General features: G+C 40.7%; 1 protein-coding gene across 3 annotated transcripts in view; it reads left to right on the forward strand.

Annotated features, from left to right (window-relative positions):
* Positions 1–464: 464 nt before the first annotated feature.
* RIMBP2 (RIMS binding protein 2) overlaps positions 465–12,795 on the forward strand; it is a 139,453-nt gene continuing 127,122 nt past the window's right edge. For all 3 annotated transcript variants that reach the window (XM_071572025.1, XM_071572020.1, XM_071572021.1), the window contains exon 1: positions 465–506. The gene's annotated coding sequence lies outside the window, so the exon portion shown is untranslated. The remainder of the gene's footprint in view (positions 507–12,795) is intronic.

The raw sequence follows: 12,795 nt of genomic DNA on the forward strand, positions 1-12,795 counted from the left end.
TTTACAGTTCATTGGTTCGTGCCAGTAGGCCACAGATGACCTACTGAGAAGATCCTGTGATAGCATTACTTGGAGGTAAAATAAAATCTCCCAACACCCGCCTTCCCCCCGTTAGCCCCCCCCTCGCTGAAACACATCCCCGCTGCGCCGCTGCCGCCGCCGTGGCGGCTTAGAGCGATGCGAGGGGAGAGTGGCAAATAGGGAAAGCCATCTTGGTGTGCGCCTGTGTGCCAGCACTGCTGTCTCATAGGCTCCGGCAGCTGCTGCATGGCCCGTGATGCTCGCCCGCTCCGGCTGCCGCTGCCCGCCCGCAGCCGGCGAATGAATCATTGCTAGCCCGGCGCTGGCGGGGCCGACACGCCGATGCTGCCGCCGCTGCCGCCGCGCTCCGCCCGGCTCTGAGCAACCCCGGCCACTGCGGCGCTCCCGGCGATGAGCTCGCTCAGCTTCACTTGATCTGAAGGTACGCGGAGATTTCACCCCTTCCTAAAAATAGCGGGTTTCTGGTAAATGCTTTTTTTTTACGGGCCAAATGAAGGTGGGAGGGCTGAAGGTTTGTGTGGTGCGGGGGGCGAATCCTCTCTTTAGTTAGCGGTGATGCATCAGTAACTCTTGTCAGAGGCAGGCAAACTTTATTATTCTGCAGCAATTCGGTGATGCCCTTCACTGAATCTTTTCTTCTAGGCGCTGCTTAGAATAATAAAATGTGTTAGCATCGTGCATGAGCACTAGGTAAAGGGATTAAACTCTTGCTAGATTATTCCATCCTCCCTCGGGTTGATGTTTAATCTGATGTCACTTTTAAGGGTTCCAGTAAAATAAATACTATATTGACGGGGTTGATGGGCTGTGTTTGTGTTCTGTATTGGTGTCTGTGGGCAAAGTTAGTAATGATAGCGACGAGCAGCTCTCCCCCGGCCCCGAGCACGGTGCATATCCACAGGATGTGTTTGCTTTGCAAATGTACATTGTCATGTCATGGCAAAGTCATCAGCGTGACTGCTCGTCCACAGAGATCCTGCTAATGAAATGCTCTGTGGTATTTGTCTGGCAGCTAATGCTAAATTAGACCAATTGCAAGTAAATACCTCATCCTTTTTTGGTAGAAGGGAGAAATCTTCTGCAGATAGATATAGATAGAGATATATATGGACACACTATTCATAGCAGTATTTGGGGGAAGTATGTGTATGAGCATGTATAGAGAATAATAACATTTTATTATAGCATATGCATAGAAATACCAGTTAATGAGCATGTCCCAGTATGCTGTGGTCAGTATTGTAGGGGATACTGCAGGGGGGTTTTATTAACCTCTTTTCAAAATTGGCTATTGCTTATAGCATTGGGCAGGGGAGGTGTGTCTTTCCCAGAGTGATGTGATGGTCGACATTACAGCTGTATATGCTCTTAGTACAGTTTAAACTGAGGGAAATCTAAATGCATATGAAGGCTTTGGTTTTTCTTTTTAAGCTACTGCTGCCTATTATTTTAGTGATAAAACACTGACTGGGCTTTTTTTTTTTTTGTCCAGTGCAGGTGGTGATGCAGAGTTTATATATATAAAATAACTCAGCAGAATAATTTATTAATGAGTCTTGACAGTGCATCTGGTAAATTAAGGATCTGCTCCTTAGGGGATTCAATATACTTTAAAGAAATACCTAAATTCAAAGCCATTGATTTTAACATTAAGAATTGCACCAAGCATGCTGAGACAGGGAAAGAATAGTATGATGCCAATACCAACATAGGAATAAGGACTATTGCTTAGCAAGATAGAAGAGCTGCCTTAAGAAAATAGCATGAAAGATTAAAACACAGACCAAGCAGTAGAGGGGAAATTATAGCATCCCCTTAAATTCAGTATGATAAAAAATAGCAGTACATGAACTGATATGAAAGTTACTGTAGTCACTTTGTATTTCAGCTTTTTTGATCAGGAGGTGTGACATTTTTATAAAAGAAGGGCTTTCAAGTCTACCCAGCTGACAAATGAGGGAGTAATTCAGATCAAATCTTACAGATGTCAGGCAGGACTCACCACTGTAGACATCCTTTGAAATACATGTGTTACCTCTAGTACCCTAAAGGAGGGTGTTGAGGGTCTTTTTTAGTGCCTCGGTTATTTTGGGGGATCTGATGGTCAGTGGCTCTGTGCAGACTGTTTTCTTTTTAATAGGGAAAGGACCTACTCTAGATGAAATTAGTGAAGTGGTCATGCTGCCTGCAGACTAGAGAGCAACCCTGATTTTTCTTAGTTACATACCTGACTGGGTTTCAGCCTGTTTAAAAGCCAGCATGACTGTGTGCTACAGACACTGAACAGAGGTGCAGTCTTGATATATACAACTTTATATATTTGTGTGTACCTGGAACACCTTTTTGAGAAACGCAGGGGGTTGAATTTTCTAGAATTATAACCAAATTACAGCCTTAAAACAGCACGTGGTTTTTAGGGGTAGGAAAAGTGAGATGGAGCAAAATATGGGACAGTGCAGTGCCACAGATTTCTGCATGAAAGTGATCTGAAGACCTGATACATGCTGCTTTAGGGAGCTGACAAGTACAACCTCAGAAATCTTAAGCATCTCTATGTATGTGACTAGTCTCATACAAGCTAGATATGTACTTTTGTATCTATACAAAACATGCATCTCTTTGAATGTCAGCTTATTCTATCTTGGATGTATGTTAGATGTGCCTATACATTGTAGATAGGTGTGTCATGATGAGCATGAAATGAATGTATAAGCACAACAGTGTTCATTCTGGCAATAGCTTATAAAAGTCTGAGTCTTTCTGGATTGCCATGAGAGAAATGAGATGTCTGGGATCACTGTATAATCAATATCCTCTGGTATTAGGATTTTTCCTGTTTGTGTGTCAAATGCCCCACCACATACCAAAATTAAATGTCCAAAATCACGCTGACTTTATTCTGTAAAAAGTAACTAGTTGGTGATGCATCACTGTCCTGTCTTTCAATATTTATGTTGAGTGTAGCACGGTTTGAGAGTCAAGGCTGTTTGCCATTTCACTGAAATTGTGGCAGGCCCTTGTCACTGCTATGAAATATGTCACACTTGCTGAAATATCTGTTAGTCACGACTCTTTGCCTGGGACTTATTTTTGGGTTATTATTCAGCAAAAGCTCCTGACTAAAGTGGAATTTTGAGTAAATCCTTTGTTTCCCCCTTTCATAGCATTAGCTTGTATGTCCAGTGAGCTCTCTGATAGAATGGCAAGCTGAATAGCAAACAATTCCTCACTTCAGTTTGGAAATCTTTCCAGCACAGTACTAAGTAACTGAAATCTATTTAAGATTTTCTGGAAAATGCCTTGTGCCACTGATGATTATCTCTCTTCTGACTGTTGATGTTCCTTCTAAGCTGCCTGTCCACCACAGATGAAACTGTGATGAAGCTTTGCTGACAGCAGCATTTTCTCATTGCTGTTAGAATTGAAAAATATATACCAATAATAATGATTAAAAATAGAAGTGGAGTGTAGCCACAGTGCTGGAAAAATGCAGCTTCTTCAAAGCAACGTGTCATGAAACCAGTTGCTGTTCAGTGGTGGAAAAAAAGGGCTTTTGTCAGGCTTGTTTGCACAGAGTGGGCTCTTGGGAAGTAGCAGAGCTACTGTGACCCTGGGAGAACGGGGAGAACATCTGGAGCAGCTGATGGACACTGAAGTTTAATTGTGGTCACTGAGGGTTTCTTTGCCAACTGTAACCATCCTGTTAAACAACATGTGGGAGGCATGTTCATTGTGAAATTATGACTGTAAAGCCAACTGTGGTTGGGATTTTGGTGAGGAAATCAAGAGTGGCTTAAAGCCTTGTGGCTCAACACTTTGGCTCGTGCTTGTGACGTGGTGCTTGATAAGGAAATCAGAGTGTGACTTCCAGCTCTGCCACAGGTTCTGTGAATGGCCCTGAGCAAAGCATTTAGTATCTCTTGGGCTCTGTTCTCTTTCTGTAAATGGAAATAATAATGAACCCTTTCCACTACATTCTATTTATTTTATCTGCTTAGGAAGTGAGAATTTCATACCAAATACTGTTTGCTCCATCAGGATGCTGAATCCCAGCAGAGGCTTCTAGATGCTACTTATAAATCACTTGACAGTCTGCATTGTGTCCTGTTGATCTGTAGAAGAATATTGCTGAGAAGAAGAACCTGAATTGCTTCTGAGCTTTTTGTTTCTGTTGTGCTCATGGATATGTTCAGTTTGGAGGGAAGAGCCTTCTTTCCCTGCTGGCTGGCAGTGGTTTGGTAGAAACATTTACAGTGCAAATGTCAGGACAGAGGAAATGGGACTTTAGTTTGATTTTTTAAATTTTTTTTTATATTGTTTTAAGGTTTAATATTTTCTGTTGCAAACTGTAACACCTGCTTTCTAAGGCAGTATCACTGTGCCCAGTGTGTGCTGATTAGCAAACAGCAGAGCAGGGTGTTACTGTGAGGAATCAGGAGGAAGGGGGTGAAGATATAACAGTGTGGCACAGTCTCTCTTCTCTGTTCTCATCTGATCATCATTAGAAACCATCTTCCATTTTTTCTTTAAAGATCATCCTACAGCAAGCTCCTGAGTGTGATACCTTCCTTAAGGCCTGATCTGAGCATGGTGAGCTGATGGGCTGCCAGCTTATGGACCCCTTTCTTTCCATGCTCCACCTCCTCTGGGACTAGAGTGATTTATTTTCTTTTACTGAGGAGCATAAATCATTTTTATAGACAGTTTCTTTAAGTTTTTACTCTGGATATGTGGGGGGGAAAATTACAATAATACCTCTTTTCACCAACTTTGAAAGGAAAATAAGCCTTTTCTTAAGGCTAACTTGTTTAGGGTTGGCTTAGAAAAACACTAAATGAAGACTAAATTCCTACAGAATTGAGAATTTATTCTTGGGCTTCTCCATTTCTGCTCCTGCTGAATATTTCTGTCCCTCCTTCTCTTACAGTTGAAAAATGCTATTTATTACTCCTGTGTGGGGTATCATGGTGCCTCTTCACCCGTATGGAAAGGGCATCTCTAGTGAGTACATTGTCCAATTCACTTAAAAATATTCCCTGATATTAATCAGCAGGGACTTTTGTAGATCTGTGCCAGCTTACACCCAGAGGGACAGCACAGCACAGCACAGTGTCCCTGGGAGTGTGCTAATGGGCTAAACACTTTACTAAAGACAGATAGGATTGATGGTGTTTAGAATTCAGCTGGATGAAGCTCACAGTTGTCACTATAACAAGCAATATGTAGCTGAATCTATCCCCTGTTTACTGAATTTTCCCTCTTCTGTGACATTCACAGTTTTCCCTATTTGTTAAATCTTCCTTTCTGTTCTCCCCACTCTCCTGCCCCCAATTCTGAATACAGTTTAGAACATGAAGAATATTCCCTGTCAGTTCCAGGAGTGTATTCCTTCCTTTCTCCCTTGTTTACCGCTTGCTAATTAAATTTTGTAGGTGGCAGTTTGAAATCTTAGTGGGACGTGTCATGTGACTGCTAATGCTCTGCAGATCTCTATTACATAACCTTTAAGTAGTTTGGGGAAATGTGCTTGTGTCATACTGGGCCTGACATAAGGCTCTGTCTGAAGCCAACAGTCTGATCAGGTTTTTTATGTACAGTGACTGTAGAAATCTTGTGGATGGTTTGTTCTGGCACAAGATTTGTGCCCTCGGTTGTCAGGTCAATTGTCTTAGTTCCCTGAGATGCTTTGCAGTCGGCTCTGTCTGCCTCTCCTGCAGGGCACAGGAGGGGAGGGGTTGGATTTAAACACTCTGCCATGCCAGGTAATGATCAAATGAATATTAAATACAGGATGCTCCGAGCCCTTCTGTTTTCCTGATGGCTTTGCTCATCTTAGTTTTGAAGTGACCAGAGCACAGAACAAACAGAGAGGACCTCTCAGTCTGTCTCCCCATTCCTTTACCTCCTATGGATCTTAATTGGGCTCTGGTGCATTATGCAAAATGAAAATATAATCAATACACAAGTTTAAAAAAATGCTTTATAGGGACGATCAATTTTTAATGCTCGGTAATTCATTAGGTTGCTCTTTTGCTAAAGAAATACTTTTATAACTGACAGCAATGTATCTACTCACAGACTATTAACTGCTCTCACTTTCTCTGAACCAGCATCATCATTTGGTCCCAGTTCAAATGCAGCTTCACATTTTTGTTGTGTAAAACTTACCTGTACAGCATCCAGTGCAGCTTGAGCACACTCCTGTCCATGGGCCAGCTCTGTGTCCTGAAGAAAGTAAAGCTCATTTTGGTTTCCTGGTTTGTTGCTTTCTGTTTGTGGCTCTGATGTGTGTTCTCCAATAAGCCACAGATCTTTCTGCCTGTTTCCTTTCTGCTGGGAAGGTTCAGTGGGATTAAGCTTCTGTGGCTCTGCAACAAAAGTTGCAGTTAGAAACTGGGAAGAACTGGATGAAATTTTGGGTGTTGGTTTGATTTTCTTTTAAAGGATGTCAAATTTTTCCAGTTTATAATTTCTTATTAAAGTTTGTGATTGTGTGAACCTGCATTTTGTTCTAGAGATGCCTTTAGTCTGTAATAGCACTTTTCAGTAAAAGCTCTTTGCTAAGTACTTAAGAATGGTGGTTGATAACATTCTGTCTATTTTGCAGATGAGAAACTTTCAATGTGCTTTAGGTTTATTTGCTCAAGATCATTCAACAGGGTCAGTGGAACTGGGATGTGGATATTGTTTGCAGAGTCCAGTCTAACATTTATCCATTGTATTGCTTCTCTTAATTAAATTCTGTATAAGAAAGGAGGAGGGAGAATTATTGATCTCTTAAAAGCAGACCGTTTTTTGTTTCATTTTAAATTAACTGCCAATGTGCTACTCATAGTAATGAGTTTGTGCATGTATTAATTTTTTTAAAATTACTACTACCATAAATCATGGTGGCTTTAGTCAGTTTGTCTGTTCTAATGGCTGCCTGTTCACCCACTGGGTGTACTGGAACTACAGATGTCTCCCTGCTGGACAGGGTCTCTTGCTCTACAGTCTTAAACCTGCTGTACAGATGTGTGTACCATACACTCCCTGTGATGTGGTGTGGCTTTGCTGATTAAGTGGGTAGAGTTAACACTGCTGTATTATCATGGTTGGTGGCTGCTGGATGAATTAGAATCAGGACAAAGAAACAACTGTGAAGCTGTTTTGTGGGGTTTTTTTTGTAGGGCAGTTGGGTACAGCTTATGCTTTTGTGCTTCAGAGGAAACCTGCCATTAAGGCAGGTGTTCCTGTTAATAATGTGCATGGATGTGCTCTTCAGGGTGTGGGCCTCTTCCAGCTGATGTTTGTGTGGTCACAGAGTGACAGAGGAGCTGTCACCATGGCAAGCTACATCCTGCATTGTTCCAGAATTCAATAAGTGACTTGCCCAAATAAATGGAATGGAACCTTTGAATAACTTACAATGGAATATCTTCACTTGCACTGTCAGCAATAATCCAACATCTGTCTCGTCTGAACTGCCTGTGCTCTGGGGTCTTTTCTTGAGGATTTCTACCAGGGAAGAAAGGCAAGCAGGTACTTTGTAAACTGTGGAACACTGTTGGTAAGGGAGAGGGGAGTTGGAGGGAAGGGTCGGTCCTTCATGTCATACCAACTATCATCGTTCTGATGGCTCAAATGGACTTCAGGTTGTTTCCTGTAGTGCTGGGAACTCACTCCTTTTTCTCATAGTTCCAACAGGTGAAGTTCCTTGTGCAGCCAGACTAAAGCAGCTCTGCTTATTTGTAGATGTTGATCCCATCACTTAGATGCACATGAAATTTTTGTCAGCTTTGATATTGATAGTTACTAATTGTCATAAACCCTAAACCTTATGCTTAGGTTACAACCTTTCTAACTTCCCTTTTGAAAAAAAAATCTGTTTAATTTTTATAAATACTCTTAAAAGGAAATCAAGTATATAGAACTCCAAGATACTGATATTTTCATGATCTAATGACAGAACTTTTGTAAAGAATCTTTTCTTGATATATGTATTATGGAAATTATCATAAAATAAGACAACAATTTAGAAAACAGAAGAAGATAGGAAGACAAGCTGTGTGGGATGATGGGAGCTCAAAGAATCAAATAGTGAATGAGGTCATTGTACTGCTGACACCACTGGTGTGACACATTTGTGTCTGTGGGGCTCAGGTGGTTTCACTGATTCTTTGTGGAACATTGCTCTGAGCAGAAAGCAGTAAACAATGCTGAAAACATAATATTTGTGTACTGTAAATAAATAAAGACTCACGTGTCATTAAACATGACTGTCAGTGTTGATACAACAAGAGTGTGGCATTGAAAGTGACACTGAACAACTGGACCATTTCCTGGTGGGGATCTGCAGGAAGAGCTGCTGGCAGGTCCTGAGCAGCAGGTTCATTGGCCGAGTCACTGGACACTTCTCCAGCAGCTGTCAGTCCAAATATCCAGCTGGACACAAGCAGAGTGATGCAGCATTTGAGGGAACACAAAAGAGAACCCTCCTTCTCTTTCTTCACTTTTTAGCCACTTCCAGATGTGTTGTCTTCCCCCTCTCTCCCCATCCTGGGATTTGTGTAACGAATATTTAGTCTATCAGATAAAAAGTTAACAGAACATTTAGTCAGTGTTGTTGAATTTCAATGTCATTGTATTTAATAGCATTTAAGAGGCCATGCTGCTACTGGAAATGATGTTTTCTCAGCTCTGACTTCCTGTAACTAACAGGAAATTTTCTCTGCCAGGCCTGAGTTAACACTGTGATGTGTGCAGGGACCTGGGCTGTGCTTGAATTGGAGGCATGTCCAGCCCTGTGTGCTTTGGTGGTTTGTTAGTATATGTGATATCTCACTCCAGACCCTGGAGGAGACTACAGATTGTACTACAGGAATTTACTGGGGAGTTTTTGTGCCTTAGTCTTAACCACTGATAGCCCATTTTGCCTGGACTTGTGTGGGTCTGGAATCTGATCTAGGATGCCTTTTCCTCAATATCCCAAAGAGTGACTTGTAGAAAAGACCCTTTGTGTACATTCCTGTTTGAATAGGGTTTGTGGATTTTTAGTGTTTTTTGAAAAATTTTAAATGGCAGAAATTATTTAGCCACAATAAGGGGCAAACCAAAATCAGAGATTTATTTTTTTCAAGATACTTTCTTTCCTGAGCTGGAGGTAGTGGATTTGGATAGTGTTTCTGGAGAGGTTCCAATGCCATGGTTAATTTTCAGTCCCCTCACCTGCAAGAGGGAAAGTCCTTTCTGAAGGAAGGTCTTTTGTACACCAGGAAAGGTGTCTGGAGCAAAGCATTCACTTGTGCTGGTGTTCTTTTTGGGCTTTCACCAGCCTGGTTTCCTTAATTTGTACCTCTGGGTAGTAGTTTGTTGTAGAAATTAGATCAGATGCTGTTGAATTTCCCAGGCACCTGAATGAGAAAGGAAGAAGTGGAGAGGCTTAAAAAAACCCCACAGTGCAAAGGTGGAGTGGAAAACAAAGGGAGTGAGATAAATAAGAAACCTTGATGATAAACCTACAGAATTAAAAGGTAGCATCCATTAATTTTCCATCTGTAAAAGGGATTCTGCTGTTGTCTGTCTAGATGTGCATATTGTAATTGTGTCATATATGTGATATTTTGGTTGATGTGATGCTGAGTTCAGAAATGCTCTTTGTTAAATACTGGTGAATGACAGGATGCTTCATTCCTTGTCTTTGCTCCTGCCTTTGTCCTCAGTAAAATATTACAATTTAGCTTTCATAAGCTTGTCATTTGTGGATTATTGCCCCTTCCAAACTAAAATTTACAAGTAAGCAAAAGAGGGACTGTCCTTGGCGCCAGATCTGCCTTGAGGGGAAAAATTCTATTTTGTTTGTGGTGTTTAATAATTGCCAAAAGAAGAGAATTTTCATAGCAATCATGGCTCTTGGGAAAATACAGATTTGAGGCATGTAGCACTGTTTATTTGGGGTTTAGTCTCTGCAACATTCATTAGAAGTATAATTGCAGGCATTAACTAGCAAGACTAATGTGTGCCTGTGAGCTGCAGTGCTTTTAAATGTCCATGTTTTTCCTATTACCAGAATTCCTTAATTTATTGAAATAACTTCAGGGCTGAAGAGGTTTTCTTTGATAATGGGTCAGTGCAGTATATCTAAATTCAGATGGGGGTAAATCTTTTCCCATGTGCATAAATCCCTCTCTTGCAATCCAGTACAAGTGTGCATGGGAAAACATACATTTGGATTTTTATAATCCCATCAAACCTGCTTTATGGAAGAAGGCCTGTGAAGTCCCACAGCAACATTTAACTATCACTATCCATCATTATTGGATTGATAATGGGCTACTGTTACATAAATAATAAAACCAGCAAGTAAATACTTCAGGGGAGTTATCACAACAGCCTACTCTGTGTTGCATGTCTCTTAAAATTACCACAAACATTGGAAAGGGCAGGAGAGAAATGTAAGAAAGAAGATATGCAGGAAACAAGCCAGATTATTTCCATCATGAATAATTGTAGAGTGTGAAATACGTAAAATGCATCTTAAAGCTCTACCTTTTTGTGTCAGTGTAGGATTTATGTTCCAAGGAAGATGGATTGGAACAGGCAAAAAGAAAGGACCATATGAAAAATCCAGGAATTTGGGGAGCTTATGTTATGAAACATTAAAAGAACTTATTATTTGTTATCTAATAGCGGGAAAATGGCAAGGTGAGTCTGATTTCATCACTAATTCTGACTCTTACAGTTTTTAAAGTTAAGCATAAGCTTAGTGCTCCATTTGCATGGCATCTGTCTGGCTCAGGTTAAACCTGCCTTCAGTTCTTACCTTATCTAAGTGCTCCATGAACTTGTTCACTCTTGGGTTCATTGAGAATTACTGAATTCTTTCTTCCAAGTGCTGCATAAATGCTGTTTATGTAAGAAACCCCCTTTCTCTTTTGCAGTCTTTACATGGTGCCTGTGGTAGTTTTCTCAGTGTGACTGAATATTTTTAATGTAGAGTTCCTAACCAGAAGCTATTTCTGCTCTGGAAGGCCAAGGTTTCTCCTGATCTCTCACTGCCATAATATTGGTGTATTGTGAATAGTTCTGCTGTTCATTTTTAGGCTTTTCCCAATGGTGTTCTTGGGAAAAGCAGAATCTTATTTTCAATTGTTATTACAGTGGAGCCAAATACATGGGGTTATTACTTGTACTGTCTCAAGAATACCTGCTCAGGTTTATGGCAAATAAAGACAATCATGAAGAGGGGAGGGGGGAATCATCCAAGGAAATTTAACACCTTAATAACAAACCCAAAGGGGAATGTTTGTTATTAAATAGAAGAGATGGGGAAGTGATTTAAACAATGTAACAACTGATAGAACCCCCTGACAGCCATGGAAGGCTAATTTAGAGCATGGTGTGTCTTCTCACCCACCAAATGCAAGGCATGAGCAGCCCAGGTTCTTTAATTCAACTGTGAAGAGATAATTGAAATTACATCTATATACTTAGCAGCAAAACTTCATTAAACTTAAAGTAATACATAAATAAAAACATTTGTACATTGGTTAAGTGAAGGGAGGAAAGAGAGCAGGCAACAACTGAAGACAAGTGACAGTCCCTCATTCATCTGCTTCAAGTAATTAACAGATACTCAATTTTTCTCAGTAGTTATACAAAAGAAGGTCATACTGCTAAGTGGCCACAGGTATGATAAGTTTTCCATAATAAAGATGATACACTTTTTGCCATAACTTTTCAGATTTATGTCTGTTACCTGGACTGGCCATCATGGATTACTGCTGCCCTTTCCATCCTTTCAGTCCCTAGAAGGATTGCAGAGCAGTTGTGTAGGAGCCCACCCTGAAGATCAGGTTGTAAATGATTAAACACACAGAAAATAGGCTTATTTGTTTTCTTAGTCATAGGGTTGTTTTTTTACACAACCTGCATGTTTGTCTCCAGGCAATTTTGTTTGATACTTACTGGTAGTGTTTAAACGATTCCTCCTCAGTGAGGTGAAGGAAGGTTTGGAGGCACAGAGTCCTTTAGCTTTTATTGTCTGCTGGCTCTGTATTTGTAAGTCTGTTTAGAATGGAGTGGCAGCAGTTTGCCTTTTATAAGTACAGGATTAATGGTTAAGAACTGTTCAAGGCTTTATTCCATAGATACATCATGTTTTGTGGATTCATCTGATGCACTTTGTCATTCATCTTGAGATTTCAAAGTACTCATAGACATTAATTAACAAAGTGTTACTGCACTTTGGTGCAGAATGATTATTATCCCCATTTTGTTTAGAAGGACACGTGATTTCACCAGGTCTCACTTTTACTGAGTCAGTGACAGAGCTGAGAATCAAAGCTGGATGTTCTGCCCACATCGTAGCTCTGCACTGAGGAAACTCCCCAGTAAACGCGGAGGTTTCTGTGCAATGCACATGAAACGTTTCCAGTCACTTCCTGAAGCAGGAATTAAAAACAAATGAATAACCAAAAATAAATGCAGCAGTTGTATACTGATGAGTGAAGCGAAGAAACAAAGTTTTGTGAAAAAGACACAAATAGATTTATTGAGTGCTTTGATAGGTGGTGTAGTTGCCTTTAGGAGGGTCCAGAGTGTGTCTGGCTCACTTTGCAAATACTCCTTTTATCTCCTTTCTGGATACAGGGGAGGCAGGAGTGAGGTTTTAGGGCTATCAGGGAGCTGCTCCTGTTGCAGAAAAGCAAACTGTGTTTATTTCTGTTGTTGAAGGAGGTGTTTGCTGTTGTTGGTTCAGAGGGATTGGTGAAG

This window comes from Pithys albifrons, chromosome 17 (assembly GCF_047495875.1).
Source record: "Pithys albifrons albifrons isolate INPA30051 chromosome 17, PitAlb_v1, whole genome shotgun sequence".
NCBI classification, from domain to species: Eukaryota; Metazoa; Chordata; class Aves; order Passeriformes; family Thamnophilidae; genus Pithys; species Pithys albifrons.